The sequence below is a fragment of the Mustela nivalis genome (genome assembly GCF_964662115.1).
Source record: "Mustela nivalis genome assembly, chromosome: 8".
In the NCBI taxonomy this organism is placed as follows: Eukaryota; Metazoa; Chordata; class Mammalia; order Carnivora; family Mustelidae; genus Mustela; species Mustela nivalis.
The window spans coordinates 70,440,012-70,465,717 of record NC_139027.1 but is presented as its reverse complement, the minus strand read 5'-3'; the positions used below and the strand labels follow the sequence as shown (position 1 = coordinate 70,465,717).

The following is a 25,706-nucleotide window of genomic DNA, read 5'->3' as shown; positions in this document are numbered from 1 at the left end:
AACCAAGTAGGAACATGTATTTCCCAGGTATTTTAACTATGAATACAATTCTTCTTTGCTAAATATATATTTAAAACAGTAGCAAGAAACAGATTATTTACTAGCTATGAAATTATGTAAAGCACAATCAAAAACACAATTTTATTTCCAATCATATATTACTATCTGTCTATTTTAAGATGTCATTCAAATAGAAATATTTAGCTTTTAAAAAATAAACACTTTAGTCATGGGGGAGCTTGTGGTTCTGTCTCATAAAATAAGCACTTCACATAAATACATACTATTTAAGTGGTTTAATCAAATTTAAGTGATAGTTATTGTCAGAAGTTCCTAAACAACAAAATTAACATAATAATAAATAAGTGCTATTAAAAAGATAAATGTGAATAATTATCATATCCATTTCTCTAAGTGGCTTATGATAATAACATTTGGATGTATCAAAATGTTTTGAAAATAATTAAAAGTGGCCACTAGATTCAAGCAAAACTTTATTTTGGAAGAAAACTGATTGAGGAAGGTACTTCTTAGACCTTATGTAAGAAAAGCCAGTATCTCAATTAATCATAAGAACCACTTAAAATTTTTTCCCCAAATGTATAGAAGGATTCAATGAATAAAAACCACATATATTTGTATGTTGTATTTATATAAAATTTTGATTTCTTGTTCAGAGTATTTGTCTCCTAAACTTGATAGTATATGTGGCAATCATAATGCAAACTAACATTTAATGATCTTGTATTTAAAATGAAAATATTTATAGCACTGTAAAGATGATTAAGGCTCTGTAGACTGACTGGTAATCTGAATTACAGAATCTGTAATTTCCTATGTTAGAAAATAATAAAAAAATAACGTGATTATGATTTCTAGTGTAATAGTAGAAGAAATATGACAGCTGTATAATCACAAATATCTGTTTTCCTATGTATTGAAACCTATAAAGCCTTTTATATTTGTAAGCTCTAATTAAGCCTACTATTATGCAATAAATACACAAGGATATGACAGCATAATGATAATTAAGGTCTCGAAATATTAGTGTAATATATTTTTCTGTAGGCAAATTTCTGAAGTACCAATTTACACATAATATTTATCATTCTCAGTCCTTATAACCAAATATCTCTTAGTCTGTCAGATTTACTTCAATGTATACTAATTTTACTTTATCAAGAAAAATAAAAAGGAAAAAAGATAATTTCTTTCATTCATTTAATACAATACATCACAATTTCAGGCAATTTCAGGAATACGCTACAATAGCATTGCTTATAAATCTTACATTTCCTTTTGCTCATTCATGGAAACAAATCAATATGAAGGCCTGATACATCTTAAGGAATATACTAAAAGTTTTGCTTATTAGCAAACTGAATATACTCCATGTACACTACTAAAGTTTCCTGTCCCTTAAACCATCCCCTCAGGATCTAATTTATAAGCTTGGGATTCACTGAGAAGTGAGCATATTTTCCCAGAACTAAGAAGTGTAACTCAAAAAAAAGTTTGTGAGTAATCTATATTTTTTAAAGTTTTGACTCAAACTACTAACCTCATTATAAACACAGAAACCCTCAGAAGAAAAGTAAAAAGTCAACAAGAAGAGTAGTTTCATAGCAGTGATCAAAATATATGTTGAATTTGCAAAATAAATGAGTTGGCCTAGAAAAGATCTTATCAAGTTTTATCCCAAAGATAATTTCACCCATTACCTTACTATACCACTTTAACTAAACAGCTAATTTTGAAGGCCTGAATGGAACCTTACAATACAATTCCTGCGAAGAGACAAAATTTAGAGATTCTTAATAAATAACTGTTAATTAAATAAATGGCAGATTTTGTCATGCAGAGGTAAGTCTCTATTATCAAAATTGGAAAAAACAAATTGAGGGTGGTGTGGGATGTCTGGAATTCCTTTAAGTGGGGGAAGGAAGTAAGAACAAAAGATTCTTCGGAAACAGAATTATATACTACTTAGTTAATCTGGAAAAGAAGTAGGGGGGCAGAATGACATGGCTTTGTAGACATCATGCTGCCCTTTCAAGCTTTCACAATTTGCTTGCATGATATATATCTACAAGGGCAAATAAAAATCAAATGTGAATTGCTATCTCTAGGAGTGTCACTTAGGGACCCGCTGCAAGTCTTTATGATAATAAAGTGCTCCTCAAACCTAAGAATTTCCAGACTGTAAGAAAGTGCCTATAGAGTCCAATTTAAGAAATACTTTAGTTGTAATGAAAACACTACCTTTGAAATGTTTTCCTAAGAGATATTTTGTTGTCATAATGGTTACTAGAAACCAATATCAATACAATGGCAGAGAAGAGATGATTGCTGCCATTTTGACATTAGGGTAGTGTTGCACACACTCGAGGACCCAAGGAACCTAGTTTGAGAAACAGTGGCCAAGTGTACTAGGTAGAACCAAGGGCACCTTGCTTCTGGACCCAGTCAGTAACAGAGAAGTCTTTAACACTGTGGTGAGGAAAAGTTTTAACTTTCTGTATCTCAGTATCTGCGAAATTACTGGTTGGACGATTGTATCTTTATTCAGTGGAAATTATATATATATATATATATATTTTTTTTTTTTTTTCCAGGCACTTTCTTAGGTGCTGAGGCTACAGAAGAAGTTAACAAGACAAAAGCTTCTTCCTTGTGGAGCTTGCGCTTTATTAACACTGTTGAGTGACCTTTACATCTTGTTAAATGAATGAATGGAAAGAATGAAAGTGATAGGCCTTGAAGATTATAAGGACAAGAAAGAAGAATTATGCTGAATATTTTGCAATATTTTGCAGGGTTTGCAAAACATGGCAAATCTCTTTCTCTGTAATTTTAGGTTTGTGTGTTATCTATAGCCTTTCAATTTCTGCTATAATCAACTTACCTATTCAATATAATAAAATAAAAAGAAAATGTAATAGGATTGGGATCTTTATTCAGCTGGCTAATGTTTTAATCCGCTCAGACTCCTCACAAAGGTGACTTGTAATATTCACTACTTCTTCAGTACTTACTACCCAATTCTATCTCTAAACCACTGTGACTGTTAGATATTTCTCCAGGTCAATCAATAATAATACCTTTTTGAGCTATTATCTACTGGTTCAAGTTCTCTCCTTTGAGTCTCCTAACCAAGAATCCTAATTCCTTCTTGTTCTTTGATGATCCTGCAATTTAATTTTTCTTTGAGATTCCTCATTATCTTCCTGTTCTCCTCTGAAGACACTCCTTTTAGAGAGCATGATAAAAAGAGCAGTACACAAAACACCGGCAGAGTGATCAGTATAGATGAGAGGAATTCATTGCATCCATCTTTCTCTAAACTAATGCATCCTGAAATTGATTAGTTCTACTTGGTAGCATCCTAACACTAGTGACCTATATTAACTTTAGGCTGATCATTAAGGTGTATAAGTTTATGTGCTTGCTGTTTATTTTGTGTTTTACTTATAGAGGTCTTCATTTTTATAGTTGTAATCTGATATTCTTGAATATGACACTTCATTCTAACTTGAGATACTCACAGATTAGCTATGAAGTCAATCCTCATCTCATCTATAAATTGAATAGAAGTATCTTCTCTATTTTCATTCAGGGTTCTGGATAATTTTCATCAGGCCATGACAAGGACAGGCCCTTTAGATGGAACTAAAACTTTCTCTCTATGAATGCAAGGATTCTAAAGCATAGCCATTTATTGTACCTAAATGAGACAATCTTGAGCACATGTATCTTTATCTTTTGAATGACTTACATAAGAGATCCATCAGTAAATGCCTAAGATTAAATTCTTCAGCTCTTCCTAACCTAACCTGCAACTTTATCTAGCATACTTTCAGTATTTAAGGAGTAGATTATCAAATAATTTGGATAATTTTTTCCTAGAAAAAAATGACTAATATAAGCTTCAGCAACAACATTAATAAGAATTTCTGTAGGCTTAAAAAAAACTGTTGGTTACAAAATGATATTATAAAATAATCTGAACCCAATCTTTATCCCAGACACTTCCCAATTTTAAATATAGAAGCTTAACTCCTCTAATTTTTCAGAATTTCTACTATTTCTCTAGGAGTGCCTTGGTGGCTCAGTTAAGAGTCTGCCTTCACCTCAAGTCATGATTCTGGGGTCCTGGTATTGAGCTCCGAGTTGGACTCCTTTTTCAGTGGGGACTCTGTTTCTGCCTCTCTGACCCTTCCTTCCCCAACGTGTGCGCTCTCTGTCTCTCTCTCCATTCGCTCATGCTCTCTCTCTTAAAAAAGTGAAAATAAAATCTTTGAGACTATCTCTCTAGATTTCAAGTAAAAGTTATAACCTACATTTCATTGTCACATAGTCTGATTATAAAAGATAATGAGAACACTTTCCTATGTGAGTTTTGGAACCATATAGCTTTACATAATGCTATCAATGTTCCAAAGTACATTCACAGCCTCTGTTTCATTTGATCTTCAGGATAATTCTGTGAGGTAGGTAGGAAAGTATTATTGATTTTATAAAGCATACCTGATTTTATAAACTGATGCAAGGTGAAATGAAATGTGCAGCACAGCCAGGACTCAGCTCACATTAATATAACCAGGTCACTGGTTTGCAGCCAGAGATTTACCTAAATTCTACACATCACAGAAATGAGATAGGTGGCTAAAACCCTCACAAAATTCATCTCAGGTAATACTTCATGTATGTAATTATTTTCTATATTCTCCCCAAGTGTTAAAATGATTTTTCTGATGAGTACTTCCTTGATTGTTTTTCTTACAATGGCACTGTCCGTCTACATTTCCCTTCCAACCCTATCCTACTCCCATTTCCCTATCTGATTAAATATGCTGCCCTCCTTCTAGTCTTGTGTTAAAGGAAAGGGGTTATAATAAGGGTTTCTGAAAGCAAAGAATTTTAAGCCCTTATTATGCCTGTAGAGTAAATTTTAAAATAAGGACTAGTTATAAATAAAGATCATGTGTTACAGGTCAATGTGCTTCTTCAAAATCAACAAATGAGTCAAATTCATATTAACATAATCTCTATCAAGTATGAATATTACAGTTCTCTAGGCCTAAGATGGTCTCAACCAGAATATTTGAGGGAAACATTTCATTTACAAATTAAAGAATGGTAGAAAAGTATTTGAATTGAAATCAGAACACCTGAATTCTGATCATTGCTCTTCCTCTTACTGTTCATGTCATTTAAGTTCTCTAGGCTTTAGTTTCCTTATTCGTAAGATATACCCAATAAAAACTGCTTTCTATGGGGCTCCTGGGTGGCTCAGTGGGTTAAGCCTCTGCCTTCGGCTCAGGTCATGATCCCAAGGTCCTGGGATCGAGCCCCACAACGGGCTCTCTGCCCAGCAGGGAGCCTGCTTCCTCTTCTCTCTCTGCCTGCCTCTGTGTCTACTTGTGATCTCTGTCTGTCAAATAAATAAATAAAATCTTTAAAAAAATAAAAATAAAAATCTATAAAGAACTTAGCAAACTCAATACCCAAAGAACAAATAATCCAATAAAAACTGCTTTCTAGGGGCACCTGGGTGGCTCAGTGGGTTAAGCCTCTGCCTTCGGCTCAGGTCATGATCTCAGGGTCCTGGGATCGAGCCTCGAATCAGGCTCTCTGCTCAGCAGGGAGCCTGCTTCCTCCTCTCTCTCTGCCTGCCTCTCTGCCTACTTGTGATCTCTGTCTGTCAAATAAATGAATAAAATCTTTAAAAAAAAAAACTGCTTTCTATACCATCGGGAGTTATTTTAAAGATTATGTGTAAAATGCTTTGAACATAAAACAATATGTAAAATATGACATCATATTAATAATAGTAGAAAAGCAAGACGATATGAATTAAGGAATTATCACATAGTCAGACTTTTGTTTAGTAGGCAATTATTTTTGCCTATTCTTAAGTTCAACAGCATGTGTTCTGTAGTTTGTCCAACCAGAAGGCCTTATGCAAAGTGAAGTATCCAAAGAAAATTTTATCAAGCACATAACTGCCATGTTCTTCTGATTCCCTAATCAACACTCAGATGGTTTAGGTGCCAAGATCAAGTATGAGCAATCTTTTTTTGGAAATAATAGTTGTAAAAATAGGACAGTTAAAAGTAGTTACAATATCAACTATATTAGATGCAAAATGGTCCAAACTTGTCATTTGAATAATTAAATCATATTACGTAACTCTTCAGGGAATAAAACATCCATCAATAAATTATCAGACATAAAAGTTAATTTCACAAATGAGTGTGGCTAAACCTCAGATTAAATTGGTTAAATATGGGGGGCCTGGGTGGCTCAGTGGGTTAAGCCGCTGCCTTCGGCTCAGGTTATGATGTCAGGGTCCTGGGATCGAGTCCCGCATTGGGCTCTCTGCTCAGCAGGGAGCCTGCTTCCCTCTCTCTCTCTGCCTGCCTCTCCATCTACTTGTGATTTCTCTCTGTCAAATAAATACATAAAATCTTAAAAAAAAAATTGGTTAAATATTTACAGGAACCTAAATCTGCTTTTAAGTACAAAAAAGTATAGGGAGCGGAGGAATGAGAAGATGATGTCAGAAAAGTTATTCTTTTATACTTTAAAGCTAAAAGAGTTAATAAAGTATGCTGATATTTTTACTGTTTTGATGTTTTTGAACATTATAATATTGAATACATTGTATTCAAACTGCACACTCTACTTCAAAGGAGCAACATATAATGGGGAAACTGGTCTAACTCAACAATTTTGATTTTGAAGTTACATGAATAAATTGCCCTTATAGATTTCAACCCATATATCCTAACTATTTGCCAACTAGAATTTTAAGGCAGAATTATTCCCTTTGAATCACTTTAAAAAATTTAAAAAAAAAGATTTATCCATTTATTTGAGAGAGAGAGAGGAAGAGAGCATGGGTCAGGGGTAAAGGGAAAGAGAGAATCTTAAGCAGACCCTCTACTGAGTGTAGAGCTCCACACAGGGTCTGATCCTATGACCCCGAGATCACAACTGAGCTGAAACCAACTCAGTTGTACACAACCAACTGAGCAACCCAGGTACCCCTTTTTTAATCCCTTTTCATCTTTATGATACCAAACCAAGAGATTCTGCAAGATCTACATTTTTTTTAAAAAAATGTAAATGTGCAGAGATTGGGATATGCGAAAAGACATGTTCTCATTTTTAGCTTTCTGTTTTCAAGCCATTAAAAAAAAAAAATCGGAGTGTTTTACTGAGCTCAGGAAGCCACAGCCTCTGGGGACTACAGAACTGCCACACTAATTTTCTGCATATGTTGTAGAACAGAAAGTTCAACTCAGGTTTTAATGATCAACGGCACCACGGTAACATAATTTCAAAGAAAGGATTTCAAATTTGTGGGTAATTCCAAATATGCATCTGCTATCCTCTATGCAGAGAATTCAATTCCAGAGTAATCATAAGGTCTAAATTACACAGGGTATATTGTGAAATATTATTATTATTTTTAGGAAGTAAAGAAATATCTATGACAAAACCTATTTTATGTGTTGGCAGCCTCCAAAAAATGTGGCTAAAAATAACTTCCTTATAATGTCCTGAAGGGTCAAAAGCAATGACCTTGTCATGTTCCTGGCAATCCTATCTCACCTGGGTGAGATACTAGTGAAGATTAATATGGAAATTAGAATAGGATCAAAAGTGTTATTGGAGCAAAACCAATAGAGCATAAGCAGTGACTCCTAATACTGTTAATATTCTCCCATTTTTTTCCTCCCAATCCTTGATTACGAAAATCACAATAAATATATTTTTAGAATAATTTTTGCTAATGTTAAGAATAGCAAAGACTTTAAAAGGCAGTGGATTTATTCTCAATCACATCTTTAAAAGTCATCTTTAAACAGTATGTTTAATGTGCGTGTCAGAATTACAGTAAAATATTAAGCATGATTCAACACCACAGCTATGGGTGTACCTGTGTCCACAGAATTAATTGAGCAGCCAAGTAACTGGAAAAAACAAAGCATGGAAAAATCCCTAAAATCAGAGGACCATCATTTACCTGGCTGGATCTATAGTCCCTTACTTTATTATTTTTTAAGATTTATTTATTTATGGGGGGAAGAGAGGGAGCATGAACAGGGGGAAGGGCAGAGGGAGAAGCAGACTTCCTGCTGAGCAGGAAGCCTCCTCATACAGGACTCGATTTCAGGACCCTGGGATCATGACCTAAGTCAAAGGAAGACACTTAACCCACTGAGCCACCCAGGCACCCCTGCAATTATTTTAAACCTCTTTGTCGAAGTATCTAATTATATAAAAACCTCCCATAAATAGGGGCTTAACTCTCAATATGGATCATCTTTCAGAAATGCCTAAAGAGAAGGACAGAACCAATTATAACCGGGGACGCAAAAAACAAGTCCCAGGATAGTAAAAAAATACAGAGTTCTGTAGATCTGTGTAACATGTCTGTCACCAGAATGGCCAGGTGAAGGTCATCTTTACAACCTTCACAACCCAGAGTGCTATCCTGAAAACAAATGAACAGTAAAGCTTCAGGATGCTACTTTCAGTCTCCTCATAATATGACACCATTTAAACACTTGTTAAAATCTTGATGCTTTTCTTCTTCCAGTCCAAATAATTGTTATTGAAAAGCCAGATAAGATGCTTTCCATTTAAGTATTCTTTCAGAAAACATTTTTTAATGCCTACTCTGGGCTATATTCAAGTGCACACAATTAATAAAACACTATCCCAAATCTACCCTTAGCTTATAGTATTGGTGTCCCCTGTCCTGCTTACTTTTGTGTATTTGGCAAACTCCTTACCCACACATGCCCACACTACCTCCCCTGCAAAGGTACTCCTAAGGTAACAAAGCAAAATTCACAATTCTTTTCTTTATGCTACTAATTTAAGTTCCTGCACTTCCATTATTGTCTTTATTACCTCACTTAAAAGTTCCTTCTTTAAATATCTGTCTTCACTACTTTTCAGTTTTACAGAAGCATGTGAAAACTCTTACCCAAATTTACTTCCTAAGAAACTAACAAGGTTTTGTGAGTTAAGGTTCTCAACAAATGATTCATGAAAGAATGAAAAACTCCCTACCTGCATTGGGGATTGAATGTCTATTAGCTGTAAACACCCTTCTGGAGAGATCATTCTGCTTCTGGTACCCCACTCCCTTAGACTGGAATAGTATCCCACCACAGTACTCTAAAGATTTGATTGTGTTCTTAAGGTTCAGTATCCTCTTTATTTCCCTCAGATCACAAAGTCTTTCAGTACGCTCCATATTCAACTACCATTATAGTCTCCTCAACATGCATGATTTTGGATGGAAAGACTTTAGTGTATTTTGGAGTCCAAGACAGAATCTAAACCTTCAGCAAACCATAGGAGTATCATCTGTTTGCTTTCTAAAAATTAGGAGATCTTTAGTCTTTAACAAGGGGTTAGAAAACAAGTGAACATCTAAGTGAAGTATCTTTCCAGATCTTCAAATTTATCAAGGATCTGAAAAACCTCAACTTTTTGGACCTAGTGATATTTTGGTTGATCTTAATTTAAAAGCACAGGGATTTCTGTTTTATATATGCAAAACAAAGTAGACAAGTATGCCCTTTCCAAAAACATTTAATTTTGTTCCATATTTTAAAATAGATTTAGGAAGAGACATACCAATAGCCTTTACATTTTTTATTCTCCACTGAATAAATCCTATGAATTTGGGTGTTGGCTTCACTGTGATGTTCACCAAGTATACAAAACTCCAGTATTGTAGGCTTAATTCCTCTGAGTGAATAGTTATCATGTTTCAAAGATTCATTTGCATTTTAAATGGGGGTGATATGCTCTCCTTATACTCAAATGGGCTTAGAGCCATCTCTCCATCAGGCATAGCAGAAGACAAAGAGCTACATCTAGCTGTCTTTCCGTCTAACTAACTTTAGAATTCCTCAAAGATGATAATTTGTTTTGTGACTAACTACATCTGTATGTTATCCACATAGTTTTCACTATTTTAAATATCATCTTTCTATGTACCATTTTGGGAGGGAGAATAACATTCTGGTTGGTATATGAGACTCTGGGTTTGGAAATAAGAACTCTTAGTCAGAACATGAGAATTTTACCAAAAGTTTGTCAACAAGCCTAGGAACTAAAAAGGCCCTGTGAGCTTAGGTTTACAGTAACTCCTTATTTTCAAAAACCAAATCAAGTGCAAGATACATGGTTATTGAAATATCTATACCCTTAACATAAAATGGAAAAACAAGGCTATATCAAGAGTATGCAAACCTCTCATCCTATTGTTCCTCTTTATAGACATTCCAGCTCTTCAGTCCTATTGGCCAGAAAACAGAAGTTGAAGTGACCACTTATTTAGTAGTATTTTCTTACAGGCAGGCTTACATGAATTATGTGAATTATGAGTCACAGTAACAGAAAGCATAATCAGCCCAACTCCCTGAGGTTTACCATTACAACTGAGAAAAGTCCGAGTAGGGGAAAAACACTTCACCACTCCTGCGATGGAAAGAAATTAATTTGCCCAGTTGTGCAAACCTAGAGGGTTAGCTGAACTCATTGAATTAGTGTGGATTGTTGAGGCAAAGATAGATTGTGCATAATAACCATGGAGCCAGGAAAAGACTAACACTGTGAGCAGTTAAACAGATTCTAGGTGATGATTATGCAGACTCTGCTAAAGTAGATGGTCGATAAAGATGCAGAAATGCAACTGCTTTGTCTCTTTCCGATAATTGATAATTGCACTGGGACATTCCATAAGATTGGAACCAAGCCTTTTCACATTTTAGATTCCAGGACAGTGTAATTCCTTCACCACACAAAGCACACCAAAAATCCTTGAAGTTCAATAAAATGTATCCAATTTCAACAATTTTATGGTTTTCAATATAGCTGCACAGGATCTTTGGTAAAATCTGTTTCAAATTGTCCATTATCAATACCTCATCTTTCTGTGGATCTCAAAATACATTAGCTAGACATTCATCTTATTTTAGCCTTAGAATGTATATCATTTTTGTTTGTTTGTTTGTTTGTTTGTTTTCCCAGACACAGGCAATTAAAGGATTGGAAAATAGCTCATGGAAAGCTCCAAAGAATTGATCCTTTGAGAGCTAATCTTGCAACACCAAACAATCCCGATTTCCCATGGGCATCTCTGCTGACAAGAGTTATTGTTAGTTAAGTAAAGCAACTAGAAGATGTATACGCAAACCATCACCATCAAATAACCTGCTTACTACCTAACTAATATTTACTGAGAGGCTGATGCTGGAATTTTCTTTACTCATATGATGCTTCCACATGACACACTGCAGAGTTTCCTTGAAGATGGTACTCTATCCATTTTGTATTGAATACATGTAACTCACTGATATACAGTTCTCTGTGTTGTGTCTCTTACCCAGTCTTGCCCAGTTATTTTATTTTATAATCTCATGGGCTTTGTATCTTGAAGCCAAAACAACCTGTTGGAAATAAGCAGCAGAGAACAGAATCTCTCTTATCTGCTTGCTGCCTAACAAATCAAAACACACTGAAATCTGGGATTATTAGAGAAGGTTTGGGATAAAGAAATAAAATAAAAACCGACTTGTCAAATGGGACTCCCTGCTGCTCAGTACCATGTGTTGCCATAGCAAGATGCATCTGTTCGGCTATTAAATATGTTAGTGAACATGATATAGACAGCCGTGGCATTATCAAATATTCTCAGTGCCTATTAAACTCCATAGTTACACATTTTAATTTTACCTTTCACTAGTAAAATTCAAGGTAAGAGCATGTACAAACAATTTAAAAAGTTCAAAGCAAAACTATCATTTGGGTTGTATGTCGCATATTTAAATTATATTCATGTATTACTAATAAAAAAATTGGCAAGCGAACTAAAATAGTCTCGAATTCTAAATGTGGTTCTATCAGCTGCGATTTAGCTCATAATGGATGCAATACGACTCAAGTAAATAATCACGTGTGGAATTTGAAAAACTTAAATAGCTCCATCTTTTTTTCCCCTTCTGAACATTTACTTCTTTCAGTTTAATCTTAGCCATTATCAAATGGCACACAACATATGAGCTGGTCCGTTGATGCCATCCTCTTTCTGAGCTCCAGAACGTTCTCTTGTAAATGAACTATCAAGAGCTAAGACATCTATGCCTTACTAAATGCTTAATAAAAGAACATATCCATTGTTACTCTGTTTTATTAAGAGTAACCACAATAATGTTAACAATATTTATACATTTAAAAGCCTGTCACGTTCCACTGCTGTGGCACAAGTCCTGGGGACTGCATGATCAAAATAAGAAGTGACGAGAGGCGAAATAAAGAATTATGGAATGTGTGGAAGGTGAAGAACACAGAGGCGGACTGAAAGGAGTACTGCCTTCCACTGGGACCTTAACCTCTTACCTGCCTGGCTCTTCAGGAAACTGTGTTAGCACTGGGTTCCTAAAAAGAGCTACATGATTCATGAAGTTGTTATCCAGCTCCCTTAGCCCACTGCTGTTCTGTGAATTTGTCATGATATGAGAAAAATTGTGACCAAAGCTAAAGGGGGGGTTGGTATCACCTCTAAACCAATGGAATCATTAAAATGTAAACACATTCAAATCAAAGAGGCCAGAAAGGAAAATTGTTCCATGGAGCTCAGTTTCTTAAGAAATGATTGAAGGCACTTTGTACTTATATTAAAATGCCCCATTTGTGACATACTTATACACTTTTCAGTGGGAGTATATAACAATACGGTGTTCTTAGAGGACACTCCTGCACTAAATAGAGTTGTTCTGCTTGTAGAAATTTATCTTCATAAAAAAATTACACATATGAAATAATCTTTCTTACAAAAATAAGGAAACTTTTATCTTTTGTAATATTAAGAATTCTGAAACAATTAAACAAAATATCCCTCACTAGGGAATTGTTCAATATATTGTAGGGTATGCATGCAATAGGATATTATGAAGTATATATGAGAGTATATACTCTAAAATGGAAAGATGTCCAAAATATGCTGAAATAGAATAATCAAGCTGAAAAATAATATGTATCGTACAGAAATATTCTCTCTTTTTAAAGAATGTTCAGGTGTGTCAGCATGTATACAACTCTTTACATATATAGCATACATAAAAGAAAAGAAATATATATGGATATGCATAAAATTAAAGATTAGAATTTCAGACACTACATTTTAAAAATTAGTACATTACAGGCAGTTTTTGTCTTTTATTTTCATTGTATTTAAATTTTTCAAAAAAGTACTTTATGATCTAAGAAGATAAAATTTATTAAAAATGTGGGTTGTTTTCTGGAAAATAAATACAGACATAGGACAACAAATAAAATTCAACTCTTTCTGAACAACCTGTTATAAAATATTATTGGCCTTGCGGACCCAATTCTATGCATCACTAATCTATTGAATCCAGTTTATGTCTAGACAGAAGAATCAAAAAAAAAAAAGCAGTAAATAAAAAATAGACAGTTAAATAACAGAACTACAGTCTGTTGAGGAGAAAGTTCACTGAAAGCTAGTTAATTGTGAAGTCAATGGTTAGATTATGGTCCTCCCATAATAATGAACTATATGTACATTTCAGTTTGAAATACCAAAAAACATCCCCAGCCACTTCATTTATCCAAGATTCTGCAATAAAATGATTGTCTAGCCACTGGTCTGGAATTAGGCATTGGGAGGGGGGCAGGGGCTAGAATTTACAACCCTTTTCCAAATATGAAATTTCTCTGCAATGCCTGTCCTTTAAAGAACAAATGAACTGAGTTCTGAAACCTACACGGCAGGTTCCCTGACCCCACTTCACATATAACTGCTGAAATTTCAGCCCCATTTCTCTGTGGATACTCTGTGAAAACATAGCCTCCAAAGCCTGGCCCTTACTGCTAATTAACAGTAATGAACAGGATGGCATACTTTTCCTTTGAAGACTTCTGTCAGGAAGTTGTCCAATCAGCAAGAAATACAAGGAATAGATATGTTCCCTATCTTCCCCTTTCACTTACATGCTGAGATACACAGAGACTCTACTCAAAAAAGAAAAAAAAAAAAAAAAAAAGTAGGTCAAGCTGTCTAGGCTTTAGGCATTAGCCTTTAGAACCTGGGGAAAGGCTCGAAGCTGCTGCGGCAGCCGGCTTCCAAAGTATTGCAGGTTATTTTTAAATTCATCTCCAGAGAAGGCCAATAGTCTTATGGCAGTATTAGCATAGCCCAGCATTTAGGCAAGACTCAAAAAATAGCAATAACACCTATTAATTCCACCCATTAAAAGAGTTTTAATACCACGTATCATGTGTTCTGTCATGGCATGCTACTGTTACTCATTGAATTCTTGTTGAAGGACACAAAAGTTAGACCTTGTGCGCATGCTTAAGGAATCACACAATGTGATGCATAGTGAAGACTCATTGCCTTAGGATCTGTAAATTGGCCTGAAGGATCATTTGAAAAAGTACCTGGGCTAGCCTGAAGTTTTCCTTTGCACAAAAGAATAAGGGGGCTTTGAAGTCAGAACTGGCTATGTGATTTGGGTCAATTATTTAAAAATTGCAGTTTGCTCATCTGTAAAATTGAGATAATAATTCATACCTCAATAGGTTAGTGTAAATATTAAATGAAAAAATTTTTATGCAAAGTGTTTAGTGTTTGCTCCATTGTAAGCACTCAATACATGCTAAATAGTATTGTTTAGTTGTTGTTTTTTTTACTAAGCAAATGAATAAGGTAAGCATGATTTTGGAGGGAAATTTTAGCCCTACTTGAGATAATTAACAGTACCTTTAAGAATTTTTTAATATATATTAAAATCATTTGTAAAAGCTCTTTAAACAAATAATCAACTTCACCTCAATCATTTAAGCACATGTCAGAGGTTAGCACAGCAGGAGATTTAAAAAAAAAAAAAAAAAAAAGACGGTCAGATTGCCAGAGTAGCAGAGATTGATTACCCTTCAACACCATTTAATCAACTACAGTTGATTACCACTGAAGCCTGGCTTGTTTGCTTCCTTTCTCTCTGTCTCTTTTTCTTCTCTCTCTTTTTTTTTTTCCCCTCTCTTTCTCTCCAGTTGGATTCATCTCATCTCATCAAGTCAGAATGCAGGGAAATGTATCATAGATGCTTTTATATAAATACCCAAAATAATAAAGACAGCAGATAAAAGGCATGTCTAGACTAAATCTCAGAGAAGCGACCACTTGTTTGGAATATTTGAACCTGAAAGTGGTGCTGGTTAACAGTCTAAGACAAAAGACGTTCTTCCTTCCCTCAGAGAATACCATGTGGATAATGAGACCATTTGTGATAGGCTCCAGCACGCGGGCCTCTGCCGTGAGTGTGTAAGCCTCCATAGGTTGTAAATGGGGAGTCCCAGGACAGTGTCATATGCTTTCACCATGATCCTTTGGGAGTCTACTTCATACTATGCTCCAAGGAGAGCGCTCCTCTTGTGAGTTCCTGCACTACAGTGGAAAACTACCAGCCTGGGGTGGCGGGGGTTGGGGGGAGGGCACAAGCCAAAAAGAAGGGCTCTACTAACTCACACATACACATTGCTTCATCAATAAATATTATTAACATGTATTGATAAGCACTGTGCTAGTGTCTGAAAACACAGAGATATAAAGATCTACCATATACAGTCAGTGACCTTGAAGAGTTCACCATTTAATGAGCTGGGAGGACACAGAAGGAAAGACCTGTGAGCTGGTCAGTAACACAACAGCTTTAAAAACAAAGGGCTTCATTTATTCTTCTCCTACCCACTTAAGCCCCCATGTTGCAATAAATGAAACAAGATGGGATTGGGAGGGAGACAAACCATAAGTGACTCTTATTCTCACAAAACAAACTGAGGGTTGCTGGGGGGAGGGGGTTTGGGAGAAGGGGGTGGGATTATGGACATTGGGGAGGGTATGTGCTTTGGTGAGTGCTGTGAAGTGTGTAAACCTGGTGATTCACAGACCTGTACCCCTGGGGATAAAAATATATGTTTATAAAAAATAAAAAATTAATAAAAAATTAAAAAAAAAAAAAAAGGGCTATGGTAGTACCAAGAAGGACATGATTAGTTTTACCCTAGGGACCAAGGAAAGCTTCACAAAGAAATGCAACACATGATCCAGACAAATAAAATATGCACCAGACTGAGAAGGAGAGGTGGGCAGGTAAGAGTGGGAGGAAGTAGGTATATTTCCGAGGGAGAAAGAAGCAAGCGTGAACCAAAGCTCTCTGGAAGTCCATGTTTGCTGACTGCCGGTACAGATACTTTTTTGAAAATAGAAATTTTTTTGAAAATTCTCTGCCTTTAAAAATAGGTATGCCTCCAATTCACAAGTCAGACTAATTACAAATGCTGGCTAGCTAATTACAAAATGGGTAAAACAATTAGTCAACCGGATAGCTGTCTATGTATTTATTTAACTAGAAGATGGTTTATGTAGCTGCTCTCTGGAATGCTCAGTAATTCATATGGATGATGTGTGGTATGCTAAGAGCTAAGGCTGTCTCACCTTATAAAACTGGATTCAGCAGAGTCATCAGGTGTAACCTGAAGAGAGACTGCCTCCTATGCTCCTTGTCCCCCACACACAAGGCCCAGAGGTTAAGCACAGGGACTCAGGAGTCAGACTGTCTTGAGTTCAGATTTTGACTTTACTCAACAGATGTGTGACCTGTGCCTCCATTCCTTGTTCACCTCATGAAGATACCATTTTTTTCCTCACAGGGTTTTTCTAAGTATTGGATGGGATAGCATATGTAAACTTATATTACTTATGAGATTATTAATTGCTTTTCTCAAAAGCACCTTAAAGAGTGATTCACAGAGTTTAAAAAACCTTAATTGCACCTTTATAGCATGAAGGTTTGAAATATCAGCCTATGTCTCTATTCTTTTTTTTTTTTTTTTTTTTAATTTATTTGACAGAGATCACAAGTAGGCAGGGGCGGGGGGTGGGGAAGCAGGCTCCCCGCTGAGCAAAGAGCCCGATGCGGGGCTTGATCCCAGGACTCCGGGATCATGACCTGAGCCAAAGGCAGAGGCCTCAACCCCCCCGAGCCACCCAGGCACCCCCTATGTCTCTATTCTGTGGCTAATGCATCACGAGAACAAAATTTATTTATTAAGCTCGAAGCTACGTAAGGACAAAGCCAGGACTCCCTTTACTCTGTATTTCCAGTCCCTAGAAAGCCGTTTGTGGGGAAAAATAAAATAGTAAGATTTGTTAAAGGCATGAATTAAAGAAAGAATATGTGTGAGTTGCAGTGGAAGTAGCTGTGTCAGGAACCAGAAAATGAGCCCAGAGTATAACTACTCAAGGCCAGCTGAGGAGTTTGTCTTTTGAGCTACTTGTACTATAGGCCAGTAGTTCTCCCAACAGAATCAGTTAAGGCGTGGTTCACCAGACACTTGCCTCAAGATACCAATCTATATAGATGCAACAAATATATTGGAAATATGCTAGTAATTAGCTCACATTTGCATCTGTAACTCACCCCAAAGAAGTTAAATAGAAACTGATCTCTCCTGAAGGAGAGGACGCCCTTGACTGCAGCAGCACTGACCTATTGCCCTAGAACATTTTCAGAATGCATATATGCAGTTTAAGTTGGCAGAACTTGCAGAACCAAAAGATTATTTCAACTTTTTTTTTTTTTTCTCATTTGCTAAATTCTAGGCTTACGCTGGGCTCTCGGAATATAAATGTGCACAAAAGAGATCAAAGTCCCTGCTCTCTTGATGCTTACTGCTGCTCAGCATCTCACTGTTCAACATGAATGAAGAACGGGCCATTGGAACTTAATCATTTTACTCTGAATCCAAAATTTTATACGGGTCACAAAATTGCCCACACAAACAGGGGAGAGTACAAAGACTACCAAAAAATAGTAAAAAGTATTTTGTCAATTCGTTTCCCAGACAATTGACTACGCTTTGTCCAGGAGAAGTAAAATACCAAGTGTCTGTATACACAATTTTGGTAAACAGAAACAACACTTTCTAGTGGAAAAAAAGGAGGGAGAGAATGCCTGGGGAGCCCAGTAGGTTAAGTGTCTGCCTTCCACTCAGGTCATGATCCCAGGGTCATCAGGCTCCCTGCCCAGTAGTGGGTCTGCTTCTCCCCGTCCCTCTGCCTCTCTCCCCATTCATGTTCTCTTTAAAATAAACAAATAAAATTTTTAAAAGGGCGGGGGAAAGGAAAAAAAAGCAAGGAGTATCAGGCAAGGTACCCAGCACTCTAGCCACAACTGCACCCCTTCTCTCCCCACTCTGCTACACTGTCTCAACTCCTTCCCTGCTGATGAGACTGGTTAGGGCTGGGCATGGAGTCCTTGTTCAGTCTATCAGTTTGAAACCTCCAAAATATTATGAGAAACATTTCTGGAATTTCAGATTAGGTTGGAAGAGTAATCATGGAGGAGATGTCAGATTTAATCTGTAATTTTTAGATGAGCCTGTGGTTGAAAGATGGCGACTTCAGTTTTTAATGTGATAAGTTTTAGGTGTCCATGAGACATCCCGCTGGAAATGCTGAGGATAGTACTCAGAGGGCAAGTCGGAACTGAAGATGTATATTTAGAAGTGAGCAGTCTACATTACCTAGTTAATATTCAGAGCAGAATTTTAAGAATATTAAGATGGACTTATTTTCATAGACCAAAAAGGCCTAAGAGTCCATTAAATTCCAATCTTTCACCAAAGAGCTTTTCTGGTCTGCCAATCTCGTATGTCTACTCTTTATTGAGCAGAAAGTTTCAGGAGGAAGTATTTTTCTTGATAGTAAGAGCCCACCATTCAAGCGTCTTCGTGGAAGCATAGTTAAGAGCAGGATGTTCTTCCAGGGCTGGTTTGTCTGCAGAAAGTTAAACAACTAGTCCCCCTGGTATCCAGAAGGGTACAGCCCACCTCTGTCTTGACCTAAGACTCCTGGGGTCTAGCATACTACCTCCCAAAACTCCTAAAGGCAACACAAATTGGATTTCACAGCTCTGAAAGTATTTGTTTTCATCAAAATATCTTTCTCAAGCTCAGTGAACATTATCTCCAGTTCTTTCCTCCTGATTTGAAATGTAGATTATTGGGGCGCCTGGGTGGCTCAGTGGGATAAAGCCTCTGCCTTCTGCTCAGGTCATGATCCCAGGGTCCTGGGATCAAGCCCTGCATCCAGCTCTCTGCTCAGCAGGGAGCCTGCTTCCTCCTCTCTCTGCCTGCCTCTCTGCCTACTGGTGATCTCTGTCAAATAAATAAATAAAATCTTTTAAAAAAATAAAATGTAGATTATTTATGCCTACTATTAACTTGAGTGTCCCCTAGTATATTCATCTAGGTCTTTTCCTTCCTTTGTTGAAATGAGCTGCCTGTGTCTACAGTGGCCCAACATCAGCTTTAATAGGATTCCATTGCCATAGTGTCACTTTCATCTTATTTCCTGATCTGTGGCAGACATGTTTGCTATGCTGTTTGCATTTTTAAACTATTAAGTCTCTTGCATTTTGCTTATGGCTTTCAGTGTGTGTGTGTGTGTGCACGTGTGTGTGCGTGTGTGCGCGATAAAAGGAGTTTTCCCAATCAGTGTACAAATGACTTCTAATTCAGTATACATTCCCAAAACTGGTTCTCAACCCTCAAGCAATGTCTTCATTACTCTTTTTCCATCAATTTATATTGTGTTTAGACTTCTGCAAAGCCAGAATCCTTAATAACCTGTTTTTATATGCTTTCAGTGCTGTTTATCATTTTTTCCTCAGACATGTGGGCTCTGTCTGGATCATAAGAATAAACATATCAAATATGTTCTGAGCATGGGAGAGCTTCACCAGGTCTTCTCCTGGGAATCTCTTAATAACTATCTCAACTTCTCCTGAATTCCTAAGCTCGTATAAGATTCCAAATGCTTTCTGTTTTAAGCTACTAAATTGTGGGTAAATTTATTCCACAGAAATAGATAACTAATACAGTATAAACCGCATCAAAGGTGATCAATATTGATGTGCTGAATGAACCAAAAGAGATGTTATTTGACAGTAGGCTTTTGAAAAATAGCTACAGAAGAAATGGAAGTACTATCAGTAGTTACAAAGGACTCTTATTCTGGCAGCTTGGCTTAAGAAAAGATTTGCTAAAGCAACTTATCAGGGTCTAACAGAGAATGGATTTGAAACTATTCATTAAAATAGCTTGAGGTCCACCACAAAGTAATGGTCAAGAATAGTCATCGTTCATTGGAGCAGAAACTCTGCATAAGATTTTCTCTACCCAGGTAATGCCCCAGGCATTCTTTCAACAACTCTTCCAAGGAGATTCTAGAGCCCTAGACTTTTTTCTGCTAGCTCACAAGGCTACAAAATGCTAGGGACAACCCTGAAAACACCCAACATTTGAACAGAGAAGCTGATGACTGAGCAGAATCCAGGCAGTGAGATAGAAATGAGAAGAAACTATCTGGACAGAATTAGATACAGGGAAATGACAAGAAGGTCATTTTTAAAAAATGGGTAAAAGGGGCACTTGGATAGCTCAGTCAGTTAAATGTCTGGATTTCAGCTCAGGTCATGATCTCAGGGTCCTGGAATTGAGTCCTGTGTCAGGCTCTGCATTGAGTATGGAGCCTGCTTAAGATTCTCTCTCTCCCTCTCTTTCCCCTCACACACATTCTCTCTCTTGAAAACAATAAATAAAATTTAAAATTTTTTAAAAATTAAAAAAATGGATTAATAAATTTTATTGGCATAGAATAAGTATAGAACTATTGACAAATGGGCCTGAAAATGAAAATTAAGATCAGAATGTGGAGGACATTAAATATTAGTCATAGATTGTGATTTTACCTATCTATAGTTGGGAGATGTTGATGTGTTTAGTAGAGAAATCAGTGCATAAAAGAAACATTTTAGCCAATTAACTTGATATAAGTATATAAAATGGCCCAGAAAGTATTCAAAATAGAGACAGGAAGATATGTCTGACTGAGAAGAGCATGGACTGAGGAGGTGTATGTGGAGATAGTTGCTCTGGTTCTCTCTTACTAAATCTCACTGCAATGGAATTTCAAAGGAGGAAATAATTCTAGAAATCTAAAAATCAAATTCAGAGAGATACTGATGTACCAAAGGTAACAACAGTAAATCAGAAAATTAGAAACTGAATTAACTTCCAAGGGGAAAGGATGAGAGAAGTAGTCTGTATGATGTACCTGACCACACCTGTGCCCAAAATAGAGACTGTTTTAAGATATCTGGATGGCACTTAAGCTAACAGAATTATGAACATCACTTCCCCATTTTCCCCAAAGACAACCTGCATCCTTCATACCTTAGAAGCTTGAACAAGAATTTTACAACACAGAGTAAAATGACATCATTTTAGTCTTTCTTCCAAAATCCTAGCCAGAAAGGTCATGTGTTCACTAATTCATGTAAGAACCAGGAAAACAAAACCAAATGAAACATCTACTGATATGATTAACAGGGTCAAATTTAAATGTGATAGGGCAAAGTGAAACTCTCAAAATATGTGAATCTGTTGGTTAGAAAGAAAATTTCAGATGGAACATAATTTAAATTCAAGAAACTCCTGTGATGGAATAATTGGATTTTATCTTATTGATAGAGGTATGCACTCATGTATAATTATTGACTTTAAAGAGATGCTTTTAAATTTAGTTTCAATAAAGCAGTATTATAAAGTATAAAATATATTAAATAATATATACTTATTAGAAAAAATTTATTAAAATAATATAAAATGTAGAGATGCAGGGAAAGATGAGAAAGTGTTGACTTGTCACTGATATTGATAAGTTATTTTAGGACAAGTAATGTATTATGCTCCTAGTCTATACTGAAACCACTGATCAAAAGGTGTATTTCTAAATCAAAATCAATTAAGAGCTTGGTTTCAAAAATAAGGCTTCCTACCAGGAAAGTACAAAGAAGAAACACTTAAGGCAAATATGTACAACAATTCACTAATCAAATTTGTAATGCTCTTTCATGCTCCCAAGATGAAAGAATTTCAAAGAACACTCTTTACTCATCCTCTCCACCATCCTCCACACATTTCCTCTGGTCAGAACCACTGCACACGTTAATATTCATGGCAGTGAGTGAGCACATTTGCACTGGCTTTCTTCTGTAAGTCAAAGAGGGGTTAAGTAATCTCTAATTAATGTTGCCAGACTGATATATCCGAGACGCTTTCTCTAGAGTAGTAACACTGGTTAACATTGCTATATATATCTTATAAATTGATTTTTAAAATAAATTAGATATTTTTGCTTATTACTTCTAAGAATGTTTTTACTCAATATTGATTAAATACTCTTCAACATGACTACCTTAAATGTGTATAAGACCCTACAGCTTATAAGTCACTTCTTTATATTCTTTATCTTAAAAACCTATCATCTATTTATATTCTCATAAATACACAGATAAGACAGTTAAAATTGCAAGAGGAAAAAATGGAGATGAACTCAGATAGTCATTCTGGAACAAAATCTGTCTACTATAAATAATCTAAGCTACCTCATGATCAGGATCCCACCTGGCTCATTCATTTATTCATCCAACAAATATTTATTGAAGTAATTATTAAGTTGTGAGCTCATTTATTTTTGTATCCATAGAGCCTAACATAGGCCTAGGCCTTGTTAGTTGCTCAGAAAACCTTTCTGGATAGGCTTCAAGCATGTACAGAAATGAAAGTTGAAAAGCTACACTTCTATATTATGTTTCTTATTAATCATCATTATTATCAAATTATGTTCTCTGCCATTAGACAGTTAATCTCAATTGGAAATAATGCACAGATAGGAAATGACTAGAGAACAATTCATGATAAAGTTGAGTTACAATAAATGAGATAATTACTAAGGTGAGATAATCATTCATATAGCAAAAATTCCCACCACACACTTCCTTTAAACCATCAGCTACCATAGTCAATTACTTGAAGATTCAGAAAACAACATCAACAAAATTATGTAACTTTTCAACAATACACTGTTAACTGCGTACCAAGTGCTACATTTTTTTTGGTTACATTCAAGTCTTAAAAGACTTTCTCAGATATATAGAAACTAAACTACATGAGTGACTTCAACTGCACATTAACTAATAAAAAACTGACTCCCTATACGTGGCCTAAGTCCTCATATTTTCAATACATAATTCATTAATTCATTTATTACTACAGAAAATATGGAGTACTTGTATTCTAGGCTCTATGCTAATTAATTGCTCCCCATTTCATGTGTTCATCTTGCCTTCATCCCTCCTAAAACCTTATAAATTTCAATAACAACACCATATGACTTTGAGGTTAACAGTAGTAGCATTAATATTAATATAATTTTAAAAATCTATAAAAACTAGGCCACCTGAATCAAAAACCATTTTATTCCAAGATCCTATAGTTTTAAAGGTACAATTAATCAAAATTTAGATATGATTGTGTTTTCAAGTAAAAATCAAACATAATCATTCTGATAAAAAGGGATGATGTCAAATATTCACATCTTCATCAAAATTATGTGCCAGTCATATTTTAAAACTTAACTCACTGGAATGGCATGGTAGATTTCAGCAAGACCAGAGCACCTTTCAAGGAGTACTACCAATTTATTGGTTAATTTACTAATTAAGGGCAAAATCACAGTTCTTAAAGATTAGTACAGAGTTTAAATTTGGCTGAACTTGAGGGTTTACAGAAGTTTTCCTAGCAGTTCAATGGATAATAATAACTAACTTCACAGATAAATCATATCATGCATGGTATTAATCAGGCTAATTTTTAAATCAGGTACATTCATAAACCAAAATCAAACAACACTAATAAACAAACTATAAATCTTGTTTTCCTTTCTAATATCCATTCTTGAAAGAAGCAGAAGAAATGACTTCAGGGAAATTGGGATCAACTGAAAGGTACCTAAATAATTTGATAAAACAGGGTCTGAATATTTTCAAATCTAAGTATTATTATTTAGAATACTTCTTTCACCTGCTGTTAACAACGTCGGTCCCAAGACACTTCATTCTCCTTCTCTTTTCTTCCTCCTTCCCTTCTTTTATCCTCCCAGTCCCCTTATCTCTCCCACTCCCTCTCTGCCTCCCCTCACCTTGCATTTTTAAATTTCTAACTCTTCTTTCTCTTTCTCTTCCCAGTACCCAACATTATAAGAGTTAGAGGTAAGTTTCAATAATATAAAATACAAAACAAAACAATGCTGGCCTTGTCTTAATTTTGTTTGTATGTTGAAACATGAAAAGAAATGACTTGTCTCCATATAAGCAACTTGTTGAGTCATTTATGGCTGACCACCACTTATAAGCAATGAGAGAAAAGGGAAGGAGACACGTTTTCATTGGCCAGATTTGAATTAAGACAGATACTAGTAACGGAGACAGGAGGTGTTGGGATGACCAACAAGGATAAGGTTTAGTAAGCCTAGGGAACCAATATACATTTTCCATTTCCCAATGAAGTACTGGCTCTCAGACCAAGCAAAAGTCTGAGGAGAGCAAATCCAAGAGGGAGAATATATTGAGACAAACACTCAACCTAAAGTGAGTAGGTGGTCAAACCAAGAAGATTCATAAAGAAAGATGCCCTTATAGGACAATTATCAGAAATTCATGATAAGTAAAGGAGCTATGGAAGGGACTGGGCTGTTAAGGACACCTAGAAAGTCAATCCATTACATATGGAGACACTCTTAAAAGCCCATATTCAATCAAAATTGGAAAAGAAAATACCCATTCTTGTAGACTAAAACCCTCTGACCATAAAATAAACAACACTGGTTGTTTATGATTTGAGAGAGATCAGTGTAGAACCTTTTCTCAGGGTAAATATGTAATTGGTAATGGATCAATAAGTAATTTCTTTCAGGAGGAAAAGCTCTTGTTTTCTTTTTTATTCATTTTTTTGAAGTAGCAAGGCTCTTAAATCAGAATGGAGTAAATACATTTAGAAAGTTGAAATTACTCTAAACAGCAAGATTCCTTGCTGTACTAGTTAAGCTTATCTCAACTGATCATTTATTTATGATGCCATAAAAATCCAGATGCTTTCAATTTTGATTGTTAGGTATTTGCTGAAAGGCAGTTGAAATTACTTTCCCAGGGTTCCCATTTGACAACTGCATTTTGAATTGAAAATTTACGATGGTTCGATAACGGTTGTGCTGAGGTGGTTTTGTTTTTTTTTGTTTTTTCTTCCTTTTCTTCTAGAGTTAGCAATGAATTCTGCTCTTGTGGTCAGTGTAAACCCTTACTCAGCTAATGGAAATCTTAGAAGTCTAATAGAAAGCTAAGATTAAGAAAATAAATGAATAAAATTTTGAGAATTAAGACACATTAGAAGTCCGTGATCATGTATTGTGGTGTTTGATAGTTTTCCTAACCATTTTAGATGAATGCCTGAAGGCCAGTTTCTAAGAGAAAAGAACATGCTGACCTAATCAAATTGTCTTCTGAAGCATGGTGCTGGAAAAGAGAGAACTTATAGGGATAGACAAAAGCAAAATAAAACAAATTTACATAATCACGAGATAAAAGATATACTATATCTTTTGGATAAAAAGGGAAATGGAGAGACTTAAATATTTTTGAAACCTTCTAGAAATTACAGGTATTCAATTAAGAACTATGATGACAAGA

General features: G+C 35.6%; 1 protein-coding gene across 35 annotated transcripts in view; it reads right to left on the bottom strand.

Annotated features, from left to right (window-relative positions):
- Nucleotides 1–25,706, bottom strand: part of NRXN1 (neurexin 1) — a 1,174,729-nt gene that overhangs the window by 304,782 nt on the left and 844,241 nt on the right. The window lies entirely within an intron of this gene.